The sequence below is a fragment of the Canis aureus genome, chromosome 26 (assembly GCF_053574225.1).
Source record: "Canis aureus isolate CA01 chromosome 26, VMU_Caureus_v.1.0, whole genome shotgun sequence".
Taxonomy (NCBI): Eukaryota; Metazoa; Chordata; class Mammalia; order Carnivora; family Canidae; genus Canis; species Canis aureus.
In genome coordinates this window covers 23,939,565-23,953,310 of record NC_135636.1, presented here as the reverse complement: position 1 = coordinate 23,953,310, position 13,746 = coordinate 23,939,565, and the positions used below count along the sequence as shown (strand labels likewise).

Here is a 13,746-nt window from a genome sequence, read left to right as displayed (position 1 = left end):
CGACCTGACTGAGGGCAGATGCTTAACTGACTGAGCCACCCAGGCACCCCTAAATCAAGATTGTTAACTGTGTTGTTCGGATCTGTCTTTATTTATCTTTGTCTGCTTGACCTATTAAAAATTGAGAGATGGAGTTCACATGAACTTTCAGTTGATCTTTGTGGGTTTCAACTTTTTTTGATATATACATATCAAAATTTTTACACATTAATATATATTTACTTTTATCAGCATTTGTTGGTCCTTTATTTCTAATATATATTTTGCTTGAAAGTCCATTTTATCTGATATAATTTGCAGACTCTCTTAACTTACTTTTGGTTATATTTGCACCGTATACCTTTATTCATCCTTTATTTTCAATGATTATGTGTCCTTTTGTTTCAAGTATTTCTCTTTTAATAGCATATTGCTGGAATTATTTTTTTCATTCTTTTTTTTAATGTTTTATTTATTTATTCATGAGAGAGACAGAGAGAGAAAGGTAGGGATCCCTGGGTGGCGCAGCGGTTTGGCGCCTGCCTTTGGCCCGGGGCTGATCCTGGAGACCCGGGATCGAATCCCACATCGGGCTCCCGGTGCATGGAGCCTGCTTCTCCCTCTGCCTGTGTCTCTGCCTCTCTCTCTCTCTCTCTGTGTGACTATCATGAATAAATAAATAAAATCTTAAAAAAAAAAAAAAGAGAGAGAGAGAAAGGTAAAGACATAGGCAGAGGGAGAAGCAGGCTCCATGCAGGGAGCCCGATGTGGGACTCAATCCTGGGACTCCGGGATCATGCCCTGGGCCAAAGGCAGGCGCTAAACTGCTGAGCCACCCAGGCATCCCTGGATTTATTTTTTAAATCCAGTCTATTTTTAACTGAAAATTTAGTCCATTTTCTTTATTGAGATTATTAATTTATTTCAAAACTTTTTTTTAATTTTTATTTATTTATGATAGTCACAGAGAGAGAGAGAGAGAGGCAGAGACACAGGCAGGGGGAGAAGCAGGCTCCATGCACCGGGAGCCCGACGTGGGACTCGATCCCGGGTCTCCAGGATCACGCCCGGGCCAAAGGCAGGCGCTAAACCGCTGCGCCACCCAGGGATCCCTATTCATTTATTTCAATTATTTTCTACCATCTCACTTTGTGCTCTTTATTTGTTCCACCTCTTCTCTGTTTCTTTGTTTTCCTTTCTTGATATATTAAAAAAAAATGAGAATTTTGTTTGATGTAGTGTATGTGTTTCTTACTGCACTTTTGCCTCTACTGGTTTAGAAGTTTAATCACTTAATTTCTATTCTTTTAGCTATTAACCTTGAAATTTACTGTGTATTCATAACAAAGTCATAGTTTCTTTCCTAACTAATTAGAATTTCGAATGGTGGTGTGCTGGAGCTGCCTCATACCAGTTCACAAGAGCTAATTGTTAGTATCTCTTCTCAACTCCATATTCAGTGACATCATACTGGTAGCTTGAAATCAGCCATGGGGGGAACATATATAATCATGGAAGTCAACAAACATTATAAATCATGGGTTTTCCCCTGCTGGAGATGATTGTTAAATATTTACCAGCTCACTACTGATCTTAGACCATTCTATTAACACCCCTGCCCTATTTATAAGATCTTTGGTCCAGAATTTTAATTCTTCTAAAATTCCACATACTGTTAATATTTTTAATTATGTATGAAATTTTTCTTTAGCTTTATCAAGGGCTTTTTGGCTTATCTTTTTTTTTTTTTCTTGCATCTTACAACTTCCTCTTTGTTCCTTTGGGGTCATTTTCTCTCTTCTGAAGGTCATTTTCTCTCTTTCTGAAGTACATCTTTTAGAAGTTTCTAAAGGTCTATGGTGGTAAACAGCACGCTCGCTTTTGTTTTTCTATCAATGTCTTTATATACCACTGTCTTTCTTGAAAGATGATTTTCCTGAAAACATACTTCTAGACTTACAGCTTTTTACTTAACACTTTGAAAATGCTTCCATTGTTGCTGCTGAAAAGTGCAGTATAACTGTCATTCTTTTGCAAGTAAACTTTCTTTCCTCTCTATATAAGAGCTTCTCTTGTCTTTGGAGTTCTTCAGTTTACTCTAATGTGTCTGTGAAATTTTTTTAAGATTTTATTTATTTATTCATGAGAGACACAGAAAGAGAGAGGCAGAGACATAGGCAGAGGGAGAAGCAAGCCTCCGTGCAGGGAGCAGATGTGGGACGTGATCCCGGGACTCCAGGATCATGGCCTGGGCCAAAGGCAGGCACTCAACCGCTGAACCACCCAGGCGTCCCTGCTTGTGAATTTTTTTATCCTTCTTAGAATTTTTTGATCTTTTTGTATCTATGGATTTATATCTTTCATCACTTCTGTAACTTGCTCAGCCTTTGCCTGATGTTACATCTCAGTTATATTCTCTCCTTTCCCCTTATGGCACTTCAAATGACACTCCAATTTAGACCTTTAATTCTGTTCTCCATATATCCTAAACAATTATATATGTCTGACCTATTTTTCTCTTTGTACTGCATCCTGGGTAATTCTTTTTTATTCATCTCCCCAGTCACTAGTTAGTTGCACCTAAACTATTGTTTAATTTATCCAGTGAGCTATTAATTTCAGGGATTTTATTTTCCATTTCTAAAAGTTTTATTTAAAAAATAAATAAATAGGGATCCCTGGGTGGCGCAGCAGTTTGGCGCCTGCCTTTGGCCCAGGGCGCGATCCTGGAGACCCGGGATCGAATCCCACATCGGGCTCCCGGTGCATGGAGCCTGCTTCTCCCTCTGCCTGTGTCTCTGCCTGTCTCTCTCTCTCTCTCTGTGACTATCATAAATAAATAAATAAATAAATAAATAAATAAATAAATAAATAAAATAAAAATAAATAAATAAATAAATAAATAAATAAATAAAATAAAAAATAAAAGTTTTATTTAGTTCATTTTCAAATATGTCTTAGGGGGATATCTTGGTGCTTATTAATTTTTTAATTATCTTTTTATTTCTTTAAAATGTTTGTGGTTATTTTTACATTCAGTACTTGATAATTCCAACATGAGAAGTCCTTGGTTCCTATATCTGTTGTTCATTACTTCCGCTGACTCTTATTCATGATGGCTTGTCTCTTTGTCTCGTGTTTTTGTTGTTATTATTGTGGTAGTGATTATTTTATCTCATATATGGTTGAATCACATCAGGGCCAGAACAGGGTATGTTTTCCTCTGGAAGGATTTGTGTGTGATTCCACCAGGAATAGGCAATGCTACCAAACTGGGATCTCTCTAGGTTCCTCAGAGGATTCAGCGCTCTCGTCTGAAGTGATCCCTATTCTCCATCTCAATGTGTTTATATTGGCATTTGACACCAGTACAACCCTAATATTTGTGCTAGCTCATAGTTAATTGTTCCCACTTAGGTTTCAACCTCTTGTTTTTGTCTTTTTTTTTTTTTTAATCCTTGGAGATTTTCCTTACCTTTTATTTTTTTAAAAGATTTTATTTATTTATGAGAGACAGGCAGAGACACAGGCAGAGGGAGAAGCAGGCTCCATGCAGGGAGCCCGACATGGGACTTGATCCCAGTCCCCAGGATCATGCCCTGGGCTGAAGGCGGCGCTAAACCACTGAGCCACCTGGGCTGCCCTCCTTACCTTTTAGATAAAACTTCAGGATATGGTCATAACGGGAAAGCTATTTATTTATTTATTTATTTATTTATTTATTTATTTATTTATTTATGTAGGCTCCGTGCCCAGCATGGAGCTCAACTCAGGGCTTGAACTCATGACCCTGACATCAAGACCTAAGCTGAGATCAAGAGTCAGACACACTTACCTAACTGAACCACCCAGGTACCCCAGGATGGCACTTTAAAGATATGTAATCTACCATAATACTTGAAGAAGAAATCATCTATTTGGAATTTACCCTGGTTAATTAAAGTTAGGAAATATGGGTCCACCTATATTTTTTCTGATGGCTCCAGTTGTCCCAACAGTGATTATTGAATAATCCATCTTTCCCTACCAATAGTAAATATCACTCATGCTGTATTCTAAATGAGTTATTTGTATTTCTGGACTTTCCATCCTATGTCATTATTTCATCTATTTATTCATGTGGGAATGTGATGCTGTTTTAATTTTTGAAGATTTCTAAGATTTTAAGATTTTATTTATTTTTTCATGAGAGACAGAGAGAGAGAGAGGCAGAGACATAGGCAGAGGGAGAAGCAGGCTCCATGCAGGAAGCCCGAAGTGAGACTTGATCCTGGGACTCCAGGGTCATGCCCTGGGCCAAAGGTAGATGCTCAACTGCTGAGCCACCCAGGCATCCCAGATTTCTAATATTTTTTTAGTGACAAGTTGATCTACTACTCCTCTGCATTACTCATATTTTAGAATTTTTCTAACTATTCTTCTATTCCTTTTTTTTTTTTGAGAGAGCCCAAGTGAGGGGAGGAGCAGAGGGAGAGGGAGAGAATCAAACAGACTCCATGCTGAGTGTGAACTTGATATACTGATATGGGACTTGATCTCACAACTCTGAGATCATCACCTGAGCTGAAACCAAGAATTGAATGCTTAATTGACTGAGCCACCCAAGTGCCCCCCAACTATTCTTAATTATTTTTTTAAGATTTATTTTATTTATTTATTTGAGAAAGAGAGTATGTGGCAGGGAGGGGCAGAAAAAGGGAGAGAAGCTTTAGGAGACTTCTGCACTGAGTGCAGAGCCCAATGTGGGGCTCGAATCCAGGACCTGAAATCACGACCTGAGCTGAAACCAAGAGTTAGATGCACAACAGACTGCACCACCCAGGCACCCCTCTTAATTATTTTCCATATTAACTTTACAGTTAAATTATAGGGCAGCCCGGGGCACTCAGAAGTTTAGCACCACCTTCAGCCCAGGGCCTGATCCTGGAGACCCAGGATCAAGTCCCACACTAGGCTCCCTGCATGGAACCTGCTTCTCCCTCTGCCTGTGTCTCTGCCTCTCTCTCTCTCTCCCTGTGTCTCAAATAAATAAATAAATAAATAAATAAATAAATAAATGAATGAAATCTTTTTAAAAAATTATATAGGTCACAAAAAATTACTGGTCATTTTTTAAACTGTGGTTTAAAAAAACACATAATATAAAATTTACTATCGTTATCATTTTAAAACATACAGTTCTGTAGTGTTAAATATATTCACATTGTTGGGCAACAGATCTCCAGAACTTTTTCTTCCTGCAAAACTGAAACTCTGTACTCATTAAACAACAACTCCCCATTTTCCCCTCTCTCCAGTTCTTATAGCCACCATTCTGCTTTCTGTTTCTCTAAATTTGGCTACTTTAGATACTTCATTTAAGTGGAATCATACAATATTTGTCTTTTTGCAACTGGCTTATTTCACTTAACATATTCTCCTCAAGGTTCATCCATGTTGCATATAATAGGATTTCCTTCCTTTTTAGGGCTGAATATAGTATTCTCTTTTACATATATACCACATTCATCCATCAATGAACATTTGAGTGCTTTCATCTTTTGACTATAGTAAATAATGCTGCTATAAATATAAGTGTGAAAATATCTCTTTGAGACCCTACTCTTTGGATACATAACCATAAGTGGGATTGTTGGATCATATGATAATTTGTTTTTGTTTAATTTTTAAAGAAAGCTCCGTACTGTTTTCCATAGCAGTTGCACCATTCTACAATTTCACCAACAGTGGACAAGGGTTTTAATTTCTCCTCTTCCTCACCAATACTTTTTTTTTAATAGTAGCCATCCTAATTGGTGTGAGATGATATCTCGTCGTCTTTTTTTTTAAGTTTTGACAGAATATATACACCCATGAAACCACTGTTGCAATTAGGAACAGACAACTTTCATCACCCCAATGTTTTCTCTCTTTTTTTTTTAAGATTTTATTTATTTATTCATGAGAGACACACAGAGAGGCAGAGACATAGGCAGAGGGAGAAGCAGACTCCTTGCAGGGAGCCCAATGCGGGACTTGATCCTGGGACCCTGGGATCACACCCTGAGCCAAAGGCAGATGCTCCACCACTGAGCCAGCCACTCATTGTCTCTTTTTAGAAGATTTTTTTATTTTAAGTGATCTCTATACCAAGTGTGGGGCTCCAGCTCACAACCCCGAGATCAAGTCACATGCTTTACCAAATGAGCCACCAGGTGTCTCAATATCTCATTGTTTTGAGATAATTGTCTCCAATTTTTGTTAAATTATTTATGTATTTGCAATTCTATTTTTTTTGTTTGTTTCTGTATTTTGGAGTTCTATTATAGGTGCATATGTGTTTATAATTATTATTTCTTTCTGGTAGATTAACATTTTAACATAAAATATCTTTCTTTATCTCTTGTAACAATTTTATTTTAAAGTCTATTTAATATGATATCAACAAAGATGCTCTAGCTCTCTTTTAGTTAGTTTTTTTAAAAGATTTATTTATTTATTTATGATAGACAGAGAGAGAGAGAGAGAGAGAGAGAGGCAGACACAGGAGGAGGGAGAAGCAGGCTCCATACCGGGAGCCTGACACGGGACTCGATCCGGGGACTCCAGGATCTCGCCCTGGGCCAAAGGCAGACACTAAACTGCTGAGCCACCCAGGGATCCCCCAAAACAATACTCTTAATAGAGCTTCATTGCCTCCTTTCTCCTTTGTTATATCCCTGTCAATCCCATTGTATCTTTATGCATTATAAACCCATCAACACAGTTTTATAATTACCGCTTTATGCAATTTTCTTTGATAGATTTTCTTTTTTAGAGCAGTTTTAGATTTACAGCAACAGTGAATGGAAAGTACAGGGAGTTCTCATATATTCCTTGCCCCCAAATATGTATAGTTGCCTTTTTTTTTTAAGATTTTATTTACTTGTTTACTTTAGAAAGAGAGAGAGAGCACATGCACATGTGCGAGAACCGGGGGAGGGGCAGAGGAAGAGAATCTCAAGCAGAATCCCCACTGAGCACAGAGCCTGACTCGGGGCTCTGTCTCACAAACCTGAGATCATGACCTGAGCTGAAACCAAGAGTCAGAAACTTAACTGACTGAGCCACTCTGGTGCCCCTGTAGTTGCCTTTTATTTTTTTTATTTTTATTTTTTTTTTGTAGTTACCTTTTAAATTATGTAGGAAGACAAAATAGTTACAAACAAACAAACAAAAAAAAAATATATATATATATATATATATATATATATTTTTTTTTTTATGATAGTCACAGAGAGAGAGGCAGAGACATAAGCAGAGGGAGAGGGAGAAGCAGGCTCCATGCACCGGGAGCCCGATGTGGGACTTGATCCCGGGTCTCCAGGATCGCGCCCTGGGCCAAAGGCAGGCGCTAAACCGCTGCGCCACCCAGGGTTCCCCAAAAATATATTTATAATGGCCTTTATGTTTACCTGTGTAGTTGCTTTTACCAGTACTCTTTTTTCTCCATGTGGATTTGTTTTTGTTTTTGTTTTTGTTTAATTTTTTTAAATTTAATTTATTTATGATAGTCACACAGAGAGAGAGAGAGAGGCAGAGACACAGGCAGAGGGAGAAGCAGGCTCCATGCACCGGGAGCCTGACGTGGGATTCGATCCTGGGTCTCCAGGATCGCGCCCTGGGCCAAAGGCAGGCGCCAAACCGCTGCACCACCCAGGGATCCCTCTCCATGTGGATTTGAATTACTCTCTCATGTCCTTTCATTTCGGGTTGAAGCATTGCCATAAATATTTCCTATAAGAAAGATCTAACTAACTTCAAGAAAGATCACTACCAAGTGATGAATTCCCTTAGTTTTTGTTTATCTGAAAATTTTGTAATTCATCTTTCATATTTATTTAATTTTTCAAAAAGTTATGCTTCATGTTTGAAGGATACTTTTGTTGGATATAGAATTTTTGGTTGACAATCATTTTCTTTCACTACTTTGAATGTCATCCCATAACTGTGTGACCTCCATAGTTTCTGATGGGAAGTCAGCTGTTAATCTTATTGAGGCTCCCTGTAGGTAATGAGTTGCTTTCTGTTGCTTCCCAGATTCTTTGTCTTCAGCTTTTGACAGTTTGAGTAGGATGTGTCTACATTGTGGGCCTCTTTGAATTATTACTACTTGGTTTTCTTTCTTTCTTTCTTTCTTTCTTTCTTTCTTTCTTTCTTTCTTTTACTACTTGGTTTTCATTTAGCTACTTGGATGCACAGAATAGGATTTTTCACCAACTTTAGGAAGTTTTTGACAATTATTTCTTCAAACATTCTTTCTGCCCATTCTCTTTCTTCTCTCCTGTTGAGGTATCCATTATGAATATATTAGTATACTTGATGGTTTCCCACAACATCTTAGACTTTGTTCATTCTTTGTTCTTTTTCCTCTCCTCCAGAACTAGATAATCTCAACTGACTTACTTCAAATTCATTGACTTTTTTTCTTCTCTCAACTCAGATGTGCTGTTGAGTTTGTCTATAATTTTTTCATTTCAGTTGTCCTTCTCAGCTCCTGAATTTATTTTTAAAAGATTTTTAAATCTTTATTTAGGGGCACCTGGGTGGTTCAGTGTTGGGCACCTGCCTTCGTCTCAGCTCATGATCCCAGGGTCCTGAGATCAAGTACCGCATCAGGCTCCCTGCTGGGAGCTTGCTTCTCCCTCTGCCTATGTCCCTGCCTCTCTGTGTGTATGTCTCTCATGAATAAATAAAATCTTTTAAAAAATATATTCTGTTTATTTGAGAGAGACAGAGGGAATACAAGTGGGGAGAGGGGCAAAGGGAGGGAGTAAGCGACTTCCCACTGAGTGGGGAGCCCAATGTGGGCCTAGATCCCAGGATTCTGAGATCATGACCTGAGCCAAAGTCAGACACTTACCTGACTGAACCACCAGGTGCCCCACAGTTCCAGAATTTAAGTGTTCTTTTTTTAATAATTTGTATCTATTAATATTCTCTATATGGTGAAGTATTCTCATACTTCAATTTTTTGAACATGGTTTCCTTTAATTCTTTAAACATTTATAATGGCTGATTTAAAGTCTTTGTATAGTAAATCTAGTATGTGGGCTTCTTCAGGGACAATTCCTATTGATGTTTTATTTCTCGTGTATAGGCCATACTTTCCTGTTTCTTTGCATATCTCATAATTATTCATTGAAGGGGCAGCCCAGGTGGCTCAGTGGTTTAGTGCCATCTTCAGCCCAGGGCCTGATCCTGGAGACCTGGGATCAAGTTCCACGTCAGGCTCCTTGCATGGAGCCTGCTTCTTCTGCCTGTCTCTATCTATCTATCTATCTACCTATCTATCTATCTATCTATCTCTATCTGTGTGTGTGTGTGTCTATCATGAATAAGTAAATAAAACCTTTAAAAAATAATTATTTTTTGAAAATTGAAAACTGGGTATTTTTATAATATGGTGTAATAACTGGAAATCACATCCCCCTTCCCAATGTTTGTTGCTGTTAATGTCTGTTTACTTAGTGACTTTTATGGACTAATTCTATAAAGTCTTGGCATGTGTGGCCACTAAAGTTTTGGTTCAATTAGCTTAGTGGTCAGCTTATGATTGGACAGGCATTCCTAAATGCCTTACCAATTTGTCTTCAATCATTTGCCAAATCATTTGCTGCATATATGTTGGGGCATGCCTTCAATGTTCCAGCAATTTACAACTCTGACTTAACCTCTACTTCCTACTTGTACAGGTTTTAGGATCAGCCAGAGATGAGAGACTAGGGCCTTCTAAGATCTTTCCTGGACATGTGCTCTTTCCTGCACATTTACATGGCTTCCTAGATCTCCAGGAATATATGAAAGGTTCTCAGAGCCACCGTATGAACATGTCATTCCCAGTTTTTCCTTTAAAGTTTTTGACCAGAGTCTTGTTTGCCCCAACTAGTGTCATTGCCTCCAGCAACAGCAATGTTAAACAATTGCCAAAGGTTGTTCTCAACAAACACTCCAAGGATAGGGATTTTCCCACTAAGCAAGCTCTGGCTCAGATCAAATGACTATTCCAGTGAATGGGGTTGTCAGGGAGCTGCCAGAGAGATCAAATTTGACAGTTGTCTGGGAGTACATATTGAGAAGCTCCAAACAGTCTTCTCCTTCCAGTGGCTACTAGGCAGCTAGTTTTCCCAGCTACCATGGTTGCAGTGCTGCTGGTTTTCAAATCTACTGCACAGCTAAAAAGAAGGGGATGGGGAATAGGGTAAATAAAAATATTGCAAAGCTCTCTGTTAGTAAAATTCAGCCATTTCTTTTGAATAAATACTCCTTGCATTGTGCAAAACTTTTGTTAATTTCCAAGTTCTGAAAACGTTTATTTCAACAGTTTTTGCCTGTGTTCCTCTTGCATTATCAAGGAATGGGTTTTCATAGGTCATTTCTCTGCAATTCTCAAAGTCCTATCTCTGCAATTGATATATGTTTAAAGATTTTATTTATTTATTCATGAGAGACACACAGAGAGAGAGAGAGAGAGGAAGAGACATAGGCAGAGGGAGAAGCAGGCTCCATGCAGGGAGCCCAACATGGGACTAATGCAAAGCCTTTGCATAATAATAGAAGGAAATAAAGATCAGTGTAAAGCTTTAAGACAACACTCAGTAGAAATCTCTACAAGGATAGAAATGTTCTGCACTGACCAATGTGGTAGCTAACAGCCACATGTAGCTACAGGGCACTTGACATGTAGTTACTATGACCGAAGAACTGGATTTTTAATTTTATTTCATTTTAATTAATTCAAGCTTTGCCACATGCAGCTACCATATTGGGCACCATAGTCCTAAGACTAAATATTTTCTTGATTGGCCTGGTGTAGGAGTGGGTGGGGAAGACTCCCTCCGGTGGGAAGTCTACAGCTCTTCTCTTCTGGCTCGCAGGGGTGGACTGGAGCTGTGGGATACACATGCACTCTGGCATGTAGTTGTGCCTGGTACACAGCGGATATTGTAGTGATACTGTTGAAACAGGTTGTGTCTGAGCTACCTGACAGAGGTAAGTTTTATTCTACCCTGTTGTGGGCAAGCTTAAAAATAGTCTCTAGGTCAGGTACAATCTAACAAATGCAATGATAAGAAGGGAGCTGCTAGAGAATCAATTTTCCTTCTTAACAGTCAATGCAATAGTCACTGTTTTTCTGCATAGCCACAAAACAAGCTCACGGTACTGTCCACCTCCTTCCACTCTTTCCAGTGGGGTCTCTGCTTCCACACTGCTGCTGTTGCGAACACAGGCTTCTGTCTGGGGCCCATTCTGGCAATTTTCCTTGGTGTCCTAGAACCTCACTACTGGGTCAGTACTGTGGTAAGACTGAGGTTCCCTCTTGCCTGCAGAATGAATCACGCTTCCTTCCCTACTCCACTCCTTTCAGAGCTGAGAGCATTTGGGAGAGAGATTGAGAACCAGATGGGGTTCGTGTGAGATTTCCTCATGACTTCCATGGCTCCCCAAGCCGCCCCTAGCGGGACCACCCAAAGACAAGAGTCCTCAAGCCACCCCTAATTCAGAAGAAATTTAAGGGAAAATCTCTGGGCAACTGAACCGGGCCCCTACACTGGGAATAGAGCTACGGACAATGACCCCAGAGGATATTGGAGGAGAGAAGAAGTGCAGGATGAGGAAGTCTGGGAGACCATAATAGGTGGAATGGGAGATGGGTGGCAAATCACTGTCTGCAATTTGAATGATAAATTCTCTCCATAAAGTTAAGAGTTATTCAGAGTTGGGAGACTCAAGCCAATGTAGACTGTCTGGCCAGACAACTTGGAGCAAGGCCCCTACCTCACTCAGCTCCAGTTGCCTCATAACAGGGAGCTGACTCTTAACCCACCTGAAAGGAATGTTGCGAAGTAAGGTGTCCTTATGCAGGTTCTGCACAATATCATTTCTTACCCCACCCCGCCCTCAGCCTGATTGCCCATCTCAGAGAAGTAGCCTCAACAGCACCAAGACAGTCAGTTAGAGCTAGGGGAAAGCTTCCTGACTGATATGGTCACAGATGAGCAGGAGAGGAGTGGGAGCCTCTGCCAAGGGTCCTGGGATGTCTGGGCTAGGAATGGAACTGTCTCTGAATGGGAAGGGGGCAACTCTCAGCCTTCTGTCCTCTCTGCTCTGGGTCACGGGCACGTTAAGGGAAGAGCCAGGCCTTGCTAACCCCCAACCTCTGCCTCTCACATGATTCATAAGTAGGAGGTGCCAAGGTTTGTGCTTGGGAGCCTGGCTCACCCACCCAGAGCCAGAAGAACACACACCTTCCCTTCAGTCTTGGGACCCCTCCATTCCCCTTCATATCGCCAAATTAGTTACCAGCACATCTCCCATCTCTGTGGAGTCCACCTGCCCATCCATCCCCTCAGTTCCGCATCCCCTCCTGCCTTTTCTCCATCCCTGCTCCTCTTCTGTTCTTCCCTTGGAACCCAGCATCCTGCATCCACAGAGGACTCTCAAGGCTAAGGGGACACATGGGGGATGTGTGTGTATGTCTGTGTCCACATGGGCACAAAATGGGCTTCGTGCTCAGGGACCCACCGTAACTGTGCTCCAGCCTGGCCCTGCTGCTCCACGTGGGTTGCCCAGAGGACTCCCACTAGCAGCCCCTCTATGCCTCTGAGAAGTGGAGTCACCACTGCTCTTCATGGGCAGCTGGGGGCCCCTGTAGCAGTCTCTTTACCACCTCTCCCCCTCTCCTCAGGCCCCATGCCCAGCCCTGAGGTTTGGAGAGCCTAGTAAGTGCCCTATCAACATGTTAATCAAATTACTTAGGAGCTAAAATTGACGCTGTTCATTAATTATACAAGATTATGCTAATTGTGCATGCAAATGCATGCAGGGGAACAGAAGGTGTTCAGGCGCATGGTGGGCCATTAGCATAGAGGATGGGGTGCGGGTGCATTGGCATGCTAATGTATGCGCCCCAGCTATTTATAGGCCCCCAGCCCATCTGCACTGCAGCCACCTCTGCCCCAAGTAGGGATCATGGTGGGGAGGCCAGGTCCAGGCCTGGCAGGTGGCTGTGGCCCTGGAGACACTTGGCTTTGGCTGCTGCCCCAGGCTGAGATCAGGAAATAGCGTGCCACCCCATCTGGGCCACTCCAACCTGGACCTGGATTATCACACCAACCATCCTGCTTCCATCCCTTTTTCTAGCCTAGGCCTTTTGGAGGCAAAATGCTTCCAAACGACATAGCCGATATGGCACCCTCTACTGACTCCCCATCACCCAAAGGATCCAAATCCTGTAAGATTTGGTGCAAACCCCCAGGCCCTGGTCCAGCTCTCCTCCTCCATCTTGTCAGGTAGCACGCATGGGAAAGTGTGCCATGCATGCCCCCAGTCCTCAGCAGGGCTATTCCCTCTGCATGAAGGGCCCCCCTGCCTCTTACTCCTCTTTGAGGGAAAATGCCCCTGGTCTTTCAAGGTCCCAAATGCCTGAGATAAAATGTGACCTCTGGGAGCCCTTCCATCTCTGCCAGGCAGAGTGGCTGCTGCAGTTCCCCTGGGCAGGTCATCCTGCTGTGTCCACCACTCTATCGTACTGACTGTACTTTAGGTTTCTCTGTTTCCTGCTAGACTGTAATTTTCTCAAGACCTTGTTTGCCTCTTGATTGCGCTGCCTGACACACATAAGGTGTTTAATACATCTTTTTAAATGGGTGTGTCAAATAAATGAGGGGATGAATGGTCCACCGCCATATCCTTGCCTGTCCTTGAGCTGGGGGCAGGGAGCAGCAGCAGACAGTGAAAATAGGGCAC

General features: G+C 41.3%; 1 protein-coding gene across 1 annotated transcript in view; it reads left to right on the top strand.

Annotated features, from left to right (window-relative positions):
* Positions 1–13,746, top strand: part of EBF4 (EBF family member 4) — a 59,318-nt gene that overhangs the window by 28,865 nt on the left and 16,707 nt on the right. The window lies entirely within an intron of this gene.